Here is an 8,654-nt window from a genome sequence, read left to right on the forward strand (position 1 = left end):
GTGGCTAATGTGTCCAGGTCGACGTATTAGCAGCCACCAGCTGTTGCGGAACGGTCGCTAGCGCAGCAGCTTGACAGATCAGCAAGTGAATGATGCATCGCTGCTGGGTGCGCAGCGGGTCGTAATAGGTCACTTTATGTTTACAAACAAAATTCTATCTAGTTGCTAACGAGATGAAGATGAATATTTTGCAATTATTACTTAAGTTATTGTGTGTAGACTATTATCCATTCATGTAATTCATACTTCTGTAATTGCGTTTTTTTTCTTTTTTTTCAGGAAAATTGTAATATTCCATGTGCCTGTGTGCGTTATTTAATGTACGTTGCAAGTATCAAAATGTCCGGGGGGAATAAAGAGATTCTGCAGCTGTCCACAGAAAGCAAGTAAATGGGCAGAATGGCGTTTTTAAGTGTTAACAAGATCAATAAATTTATTACTGACATGTATTATCAAAGGAATGTATATATTGAAACAATATTGTAACTATCAGAAATTTGTAGGTTCCACATTATTTTTTGTATGAATAATTACGCAGACGTTATTTTATTCCAATTGTATGGACGAGTACTATAAGAATTAAATGGGTTTTCAGATGTTGAAACAGTACCGAAATTTGATCTAACAATGCAGTTAAGGTGCCAGTAGGGCTGGAGTTCTTTCTTATTCTTTTGAATTTTCTAATTTTTTCAAAACCAAATAACATTAAAAAATTCATGTTGTGGGACATGTCGGGTTTATGGCACATCACTGTCCATGTTTATTATATTTTTGTTGTTCTGTTTTAATTCACGGTATTGGAAGATTTTGTCACGGGAGGCTAGCGAGTAGGCAGACACATCGAACTACGCGACAGATGGTCATAAGCGTAAGAACGGCAGGGCGAGCAAGAGCCTTATCGTACTGGAGCAGAGAGAGAGAGAGAGCCACAATGAGGATTCACCGCCTACCATGATGGCCGCCAAGAATCAAACTTTTTATTATTTACATTTCCTGTTTGAATACTGGTATACAGCTCCAACCCTGCTGATGACGTTACTTGCACTGAAAACTTGTAAACAATAATTTCAGTTATCATTCAGTTCATCACGAAATACTAATGTGTGTGAAATCTTATGGGACTTAACTGCTAAGGTCATCAGTCCCTAAGCTTACACACTACTTAACCTAAATTATCCTAAGGACAAAGACACACACCCATGCCCGAGGGAGGACTCGAACCTCCGCCGGGACCAGCCGCACAGTCCATGACTGCAGCCCCCTAGACCGCTCGGCTAATCCGGCACGGCGTCAATTCAAATGGTTCAAATGGCTCTGAGCACTATGGGACTTAACTGCTGAGGTCATCAGTCCCCTAGAACTTAGAACTACTTAAACCTAACTAACCTAAGGACATCACACACATCCATGCTCGAGGCAGGATTCGAACCTGCGACCGTAGCGGTCGCGCGGCTCCAGACTGTAGCGTCTAGAGCCGCTCGGCCACTCTGGCCGGCGCGCCGTCAGTGCTTATTGATGGAAGAAAGGACTAATCACAAGCGCGCCAAGAGAGAGCAGGCGCCAAACCGCTAAGATGGGTCACTACTATTCTATGACTGGTTTCCGACGAGGTAATGCATGAATCCGTATATGAAATCTGATCTCATATCAAAGAAGAACAGTTTGTTGAGATTGTCTAGGATGTTGTACTTGTGCGATATTTTGTTAATTCAAGGCAATCTGCGATCGGTTTCCAAGGTGGTAACATGCGAACTAGTGTGTGAAGTGCAACTCCACATAACGACGCAAGTAATTGTTATAGTTGCCTCGGAAAACATATTTACGCGATCTCATGTTGATTCTAAGATCGTGTGAGGCATTTTTGTGACCTTTGCGTGCTTGGGAACTAATGATTAATGACCAGAAATATTGTTACGAATATTAACAATAGACTAGTTCTAGGAATCGTTTTACTAATTTTTTGATTAATGAAATAAAATTAGTTGGCATCCTACCATTTTATGATTCTTATTATGCTTAGCATCTAAACTTACCCACTTGTCACATTAATATTCACTGTTCATGGCACCACCTTTAGAGCTAGCGACTGACGGAGAAAAAAACAAGTGGGACAATGGATGTGGGACATCTTTAGAAGATGTGAGGTAAGCAAGTTGCCTCCAGCTGTGCTATGGAAAGTGATCGCAGATATTTCTTACTAAAATTGACATGTGTTTGTTAATCGTGGCCCATCTTTAAGGTGGAAAGTCTCATTTACTGTAATCCACTGCGTAGCATTTACTGTGAGACCGCATTTTACCACTGACCCTAATATTCGTTACAATGGTACACCCTTAAACTGAGAAGGACCCTCTTCATCGTCAACCCCTGATATAATTATGACACTAAGACGTGGCAGTTGTATTGGTGCTACTCTCCATGATTCGTCCGCAATTGGGTAAATTAAAATTATTAAGGAAATCACAAGCAAGTAAATGTATATCTAGTTGCATAGAGTTTTATTAGATCAATGGAGGTGAAAATCGCAGCGTGATCCGAGTAATGGCTCACGAGATATTAACGTTTTAATTAAGTTGGTCGATCTTAATTCACGTGTGCGCCAGGCGAACGGGCACTGCTCTCGTGCTGAGGCTTGGGGCGATGTAGGCTGAGAAATTCAAGTCAGCGTGAGCAGGCGCAGTCGCCGCTTCAGGAAAGTTCGAAGACTGAGGGATGGATACGAAATGTGCCCTAAACCAAAAATAATGAGCAAAAGTAAGCTTTCTCTGTGTGCATCTTGCATAAATAATGTTATGAATAGTCAGCCCGTGTAGCACGGCAAGTGAAGGTGCGGGATGGATACTGACAGAGGGATTTACGAGCGTATGATAAACCTCTTCCCTCAAAAATTTCTTTCCTTCATTCCTCCTCTCTGTTACCACAGATGACGTGTTAGATCTCACTTGTACTAAAACTGCAGTACACACAAGGTACCTATTTGTTTCCACCACTCTGATTGGAATACGTAAGTTCTAATCAACGTTCACCACCCTGCAGTCTTCTACAGCAATTGTTCCCCGTGCAGAAAACAGCAGGTAGGTCGTGAATCTGTTATCTTGATGCTGTAATAAACACGTAGAGATGAACTGATATTGTATAAGTAATTAAATCTGCAACTTTTTTTGTTATACGGGATGCCATTCGCTCTTTATTAGCAGAATACGAGAAACTGCACAATTATATTCCACTTTATGAATTACAAATAATTTCCATTCGTCACACGTTCACAGAAAATAAACAAATCAATGAACTGCGTATATGCGTAATTACTATGAAGTTGTTCTCAGTTACATGTCCAAATAACCAGAGACTTCTATTACGTTGTTAACTGATACCGAGACTAACGAACCATTTCACCTGCCATCCAAGTTAGGGGCGATCCGAAGGTCTTCGAAGTACTTCCTTTTCTTTTAGTACCTATTATTATTCTGCTGGTAATTAATACTTTTGGAATAATGGAATGATACGAGTATGCTATTGAGAGATGATTTTATATGAAATGCAAGTAAATTCACTGTTTAGTTTTTCTAATATTAGTAACAGAAGTTTATCATTCTGCTGCGCTATTTCCGAACACAGCCAGTCGTGGAAAAGGATCAAAATTTAGGTGGTCTTTCTCGCGATACACTAACCGAATACACTATCTGTCACCGGTACCTCACAACACATTACGTCATCTTCCCACTGCTGCCTTCTCAACTAATCTAAGAAGAGCTTCTTGTATCTGAATATGATGGCTGTAAAGCCAGAAATATTACAATAGGAAGCGTACTCATTTAGTTATTATAAGTTTTTTGTTTGGTCTGTAACATACTCAGACCCTTAAGCCCTTATTACACGATGCGCCTAAACCGTACACTTATGCACCAGCACTCCAAGTGTGCACTTCTATAACTACGTCGACCTATTACACCATCCACGCGGGATACACATGACGCACATGCGCAGTAGACGGTAATAACGCGCGAAACGCAAGCGTAACTGTCTGATCTCTTAAAAGACGTTCGTTCTACCGCGCGAAACACAAGGGCGAACGTGTGATATACTGGAACGTCATTCGCTCAAATTATTTCTGTGAGCTTGTAAGTAGGCTGTTTAGATTTTTATATGGGTAATGCCACGTAGCGCTCTATATGAAAATCACTGGCTGTGCTGTGTGCAGTATGTGGCTAGTTTGCATTGTTGTCTGCCATTGTTGTCATGAACTGCTACAGCTGGATGTGAACAGCGCGTAGCGTTGGGCAGTTGGAGGTGAGCCGCCAGCAGTGGTGGATGTGGGCAGAGAGATGGCGGAGTTTTGATAATTTGTAATACTGGATGTCAATTATGAATATTAAGGTAAATACATTGTTTGTTCTCTATTAATATCTTTCATTTGCTAACCATCCCTATCAGTAGTTAGTGCCTTCTGTAGTTTGAATCTTTTATTTAGCTGGCAGTAGTGGCGCTCGCTGTATTGCAGTAGTTCGAGCAACGAAGATTTTTGTGAGGTAAGTGATTTCTGAAAGGTATAGTTTAATGTTACTCAGGGCCATTCTTTTGCAGGGATTTTTGATAGTCAGATTGCGTTGCGCTAAAATTATTGTGTGTCAGGTTAAGCACAGGCTTGTATAATTGTTCTAAGTGGACGTTTCACATGTAAAATTGTTCAAAGGGGACGTTTCATATGTCGACCCTTAGCCTAGGATACCTCACTGGAATCTTCTGATTTTTTCTTGTAGTTTGTGTATTTAGTGTAGCTTTAGCGCGTAACTGTAGAGAGAATCTCCTTGGTAGTTGCAGTCTTTCATTGTTGTACAGTAAAACAGTTGTGGCATGCATGTAGCTTTGCGCCAAGTATTTCGCTGCTGCAATTAACTAGATATTATTTTCAGTGCTATGTTAATGTGTTCTCTTATTTTTGCTATTCAAATTGTGCTTTTCTGTGTCATCGTGTGAAATATTGTGACAATAATGGCGTGTGAAAAACGTAACACTCGGCTCCAAAGTAAACTAAGAAATGACAGTGAAGACGAAAGCAGTGTGTTGGCCCCACCATGTAATGAGTTAACTAATATTCAAAGTAGTAATTTGGTAACTGTGCATAGGGAAATGGAGCGGGCGTCAGACAATGGCGTAGGCAGTGAAACAGGTAGTGAACAGGGAAGCATTGTCGATCGATCGGTCGGCAACAGCTCGCCTCAGGAATCCGAAATGATAGGACACAATTTTGCAAATACTGTAGATTCAGGTTTTGCGTCCTCACCGTTTTCTCAAATAAGTCAAGACACATTTTCAGCTTGTCAAAATGTGAATGTTGCCGGTGCAAATGCACTGCCGAAAAGAGTAGAGGAACAGATTCCAGACACTAATGCATTGTTATTACAACTAATGCAACAAATGGAACAAAATCAGAGACAAACACAGCAAAAGCTTCAAAAGTTAGACACAGTGGAACAACACCAGAGACAAACACAGCAAAAGTTAGACACAATGGAACAAAATCTTCGGAAGTTAGACACCACACTTGAACAAACACGTGAAGATTTGACTACTGAGTTACATAACATCGAATCGAAATGTCAAAAAGTCTGTAATGACGTAAAAACACAAATTTGTGAGCATTTCCAACCTATTTTTTCGCGGCATGAAAATGCATTACAGAATCACGAAGCAGCCATAAAAGCGCTGCAAACCATTGTTCATGAAAATCATGAGACCTTGTGGGCTAAAATTGACTCAGTTGCATCTACCGATTCGGTTACGCAACTGGCAAAAACTCAGGAAAACTTAAAGAACACAGTAGATTCGATTTCAACACAATTGGACACTCTGAAACTTGGTTCAGAAAAACACACTGAGGAAATGTGTTCACTATCGGAGAAAGTAGCTGAACTTTCGGATCAGGTCACTAACTTATCTACAAAGGTAGATGATGATCTGAATGACACAAGACCCGTAGCCTTCACTGACACAGAAGAGTATGAACAAATAAGAAAATTCAAACAAAATCAGAATCAAATTAATACGCAATACAAAAGAGAAATGCGGGAAGTACAAGATCAGCTGACACAGGTAATACAAGAATTACGTATTTCAGAGGACACTCGCGCCCCAATAAGGGAAGAGGGACATAGAAATACGGAACAGCCACAAAATAATAACACAGGGCTTTTCGGTAATTATGAAAGAAATTGGCAAGGTACACCGAATTTTGAGATGGAACCGCCGACACGACGTAGCAATGACCGACATGCTACTCGCCGACACGATGATTTTGACTATAAGCTGTTCATTACTACACGTAAATTCAAAACATTTAAGAATTCTGCCAACGACATTCATCCACAAGCGTGGCTCCATCAATTCTCTCATTGTTTTCCTCCCAACTGGTCATTGGAGCACAGGTTAGAATTTATGTGTGGCTACTTGGAGAATGAACCAGCTGTAAGAATGCGATCGGTCATTCACGATTGTCACAGTGAAGGAGAATTTTATCATGCCTTCCTCTCAGCATATTGGTCTCAAGCTACACAGGACCGTGTAAAACATAACATCATAATGATGAAACATTTCGAACAATCTGAATTTTCCAGTCTTGTGAAATATTTTGAAGAGATGTTGCACAAGAATCAGTACCTGTCAAACCCATACAGCCCCTCAGAACTCATCCGCATTTGTTTAATCAAACTGCCTGAACATTTACGACACATTATTTTAGCAGGACGTTGCAAAGACGACATTGAAGCTTTTCAGGGACTCTTACAAGAATTAGAAATTGACACAGACAGTCGCGGGATGCGAAAACGAGAAAACAATCACTACAGGGCACATCCGTCACAATTCCGTGACGACAGAAATAATAACTGGACACGACAAGGCTACTCTTACAACGCAAATCGTGACCAAAAGAGACACCACCCGTATGACGACCACTGGCAGAGTAATAGTTACAGAAAAAGATCGCATTTCCGTAGTAATGAATATGACAGAGATTACCATAGAAACAGACAATATGGAAACCAAAACAATTATTATCAAGGGAGACAGAATAACTTCAGACGCAACAGTTCAGCACGCAGTTACGATTCCGGGAGAAATTCTCTACCACATGACCGACAAACAAGAAACTATGTAAACTACCGACATGACGACAGACGATATGATCGTAACGACAGACCTGAACTGCATCAGAACTGGCGAGTTTTAAACAGAGCTGGGCCCTCTCGGCAAGGCGAATTTGTGGAAGTTAGGCCTCCTAATCCCAGTAACGGCGCGCGCCAACAAAGAAACAGACAATGACTCGCACCACAGGCAGCCACCTGCGCCCGCTGGCTCAGGGAAAAATAACATTGACGCTAACCTTGAACAAAGTTCCAGTATTCTTTACGGACGTATACCACATGATAATTGCATTCAAGTTGAAACTCTGCGTACTGAGAAGAGCAAAGGGTAAAAGATTACACCACATTTCTCATGTAAAACCATTTATTGACAGATAATCTGCTTTTTAACTTAGTCTTTGCAATTGTCACTTCACGCTACTTGTACAATTTGTCCCACTGAGAAACTGTTAACATGCAACTATGTTTTTAAAGTTAACTAACTATCCAGTCAAGAACATAGCTAACTTAGACAAGTAATTGCGAATGCATTGTTATTGCGAACAGACGACACAGTGTTGTTATTTATACATTCTTCCTTGTTAGTTGCACGATTACATAACGAATATACGGCTTACATACTTAGAACATATACCAGCACTGCTAATGAAATTTTCATGCAACATTTTGGTTTGCTTACGAGTGGATTCTGGATTTGAGGTGCTTTCTGTGAAATGCCAGATGACACAGTGGTTAGTTTATGTGACAGCTACACGATTTTATCACGACGCTGCTAATGCGTGACAATTTACAATGTTGCTTTTGCGGTGTATCTGTTTTATATCTGCACAGTTTTTTCTGAATTCTTCTATAAAGTGAGACATGTTTTAGTGGTGACTTTTGTGGTATAGGTACAAGGAAACAGCCTTTTCTGTAGCACAACAATACGTTACAGCACAGTACTTTCTTCATCACGGCAATAAGCGTAATAACTAAGTTATCTATACGCAAAGCATTTCACTTTTGTGTATCATGAGGTAAGTACATTGACTTCTGCAGAACTTAGCTTTCGGAGGACAATAACTACGACACTTCCCAGAGATTATCTTACAGCAAGACGCATATTTAGCGCTAAAGGACACGTATTTGAGTGATTAATTTTGTACTTAAAACATTTATTTTTAAAGATTTTTGAATTACAAAGAAGGTTTTTCGTGATACATTTCATTCCATAGCTGTAATCTGTAACACCTGAGGGTGTAATTACAATAAACCTCAGGGGGGTACACGCCTACTTTGTGTACCATGTGTTTGGCAAGCACAAGGAGCCCTAGCTAATATGGTATTTGCTTATACAATTTAACACATCGGTACCATATTTCTCTAACACATAAATTACACAGCTATCTGATCATTTAACAGAGAAACAAACATCTTTTTACTACGTCAGTGACACATGTTTACGCAATTACAGAGTTGGATTACTTCACACTTAAGAAATTGTACTTTGTCTGTACTTTGTGAACTGTTCAT

This window comes from Schistocerca cancellata, chromosome 4 (assembly GCF_023864275.1).
Source record: "Schistocerca cancellata isolate TAMUIC-IGC-003103 chromosome 4, iqSchCanc2.1, whole genome shotgun sequence".
Classification (NCBI taxonomy): domain Eukaryota; kingdom Metazoa; phylum Arthropoda; class Insecta; order Orthoptera; family Acrididae; genus Schistocerca; species Schistocerca cancellata.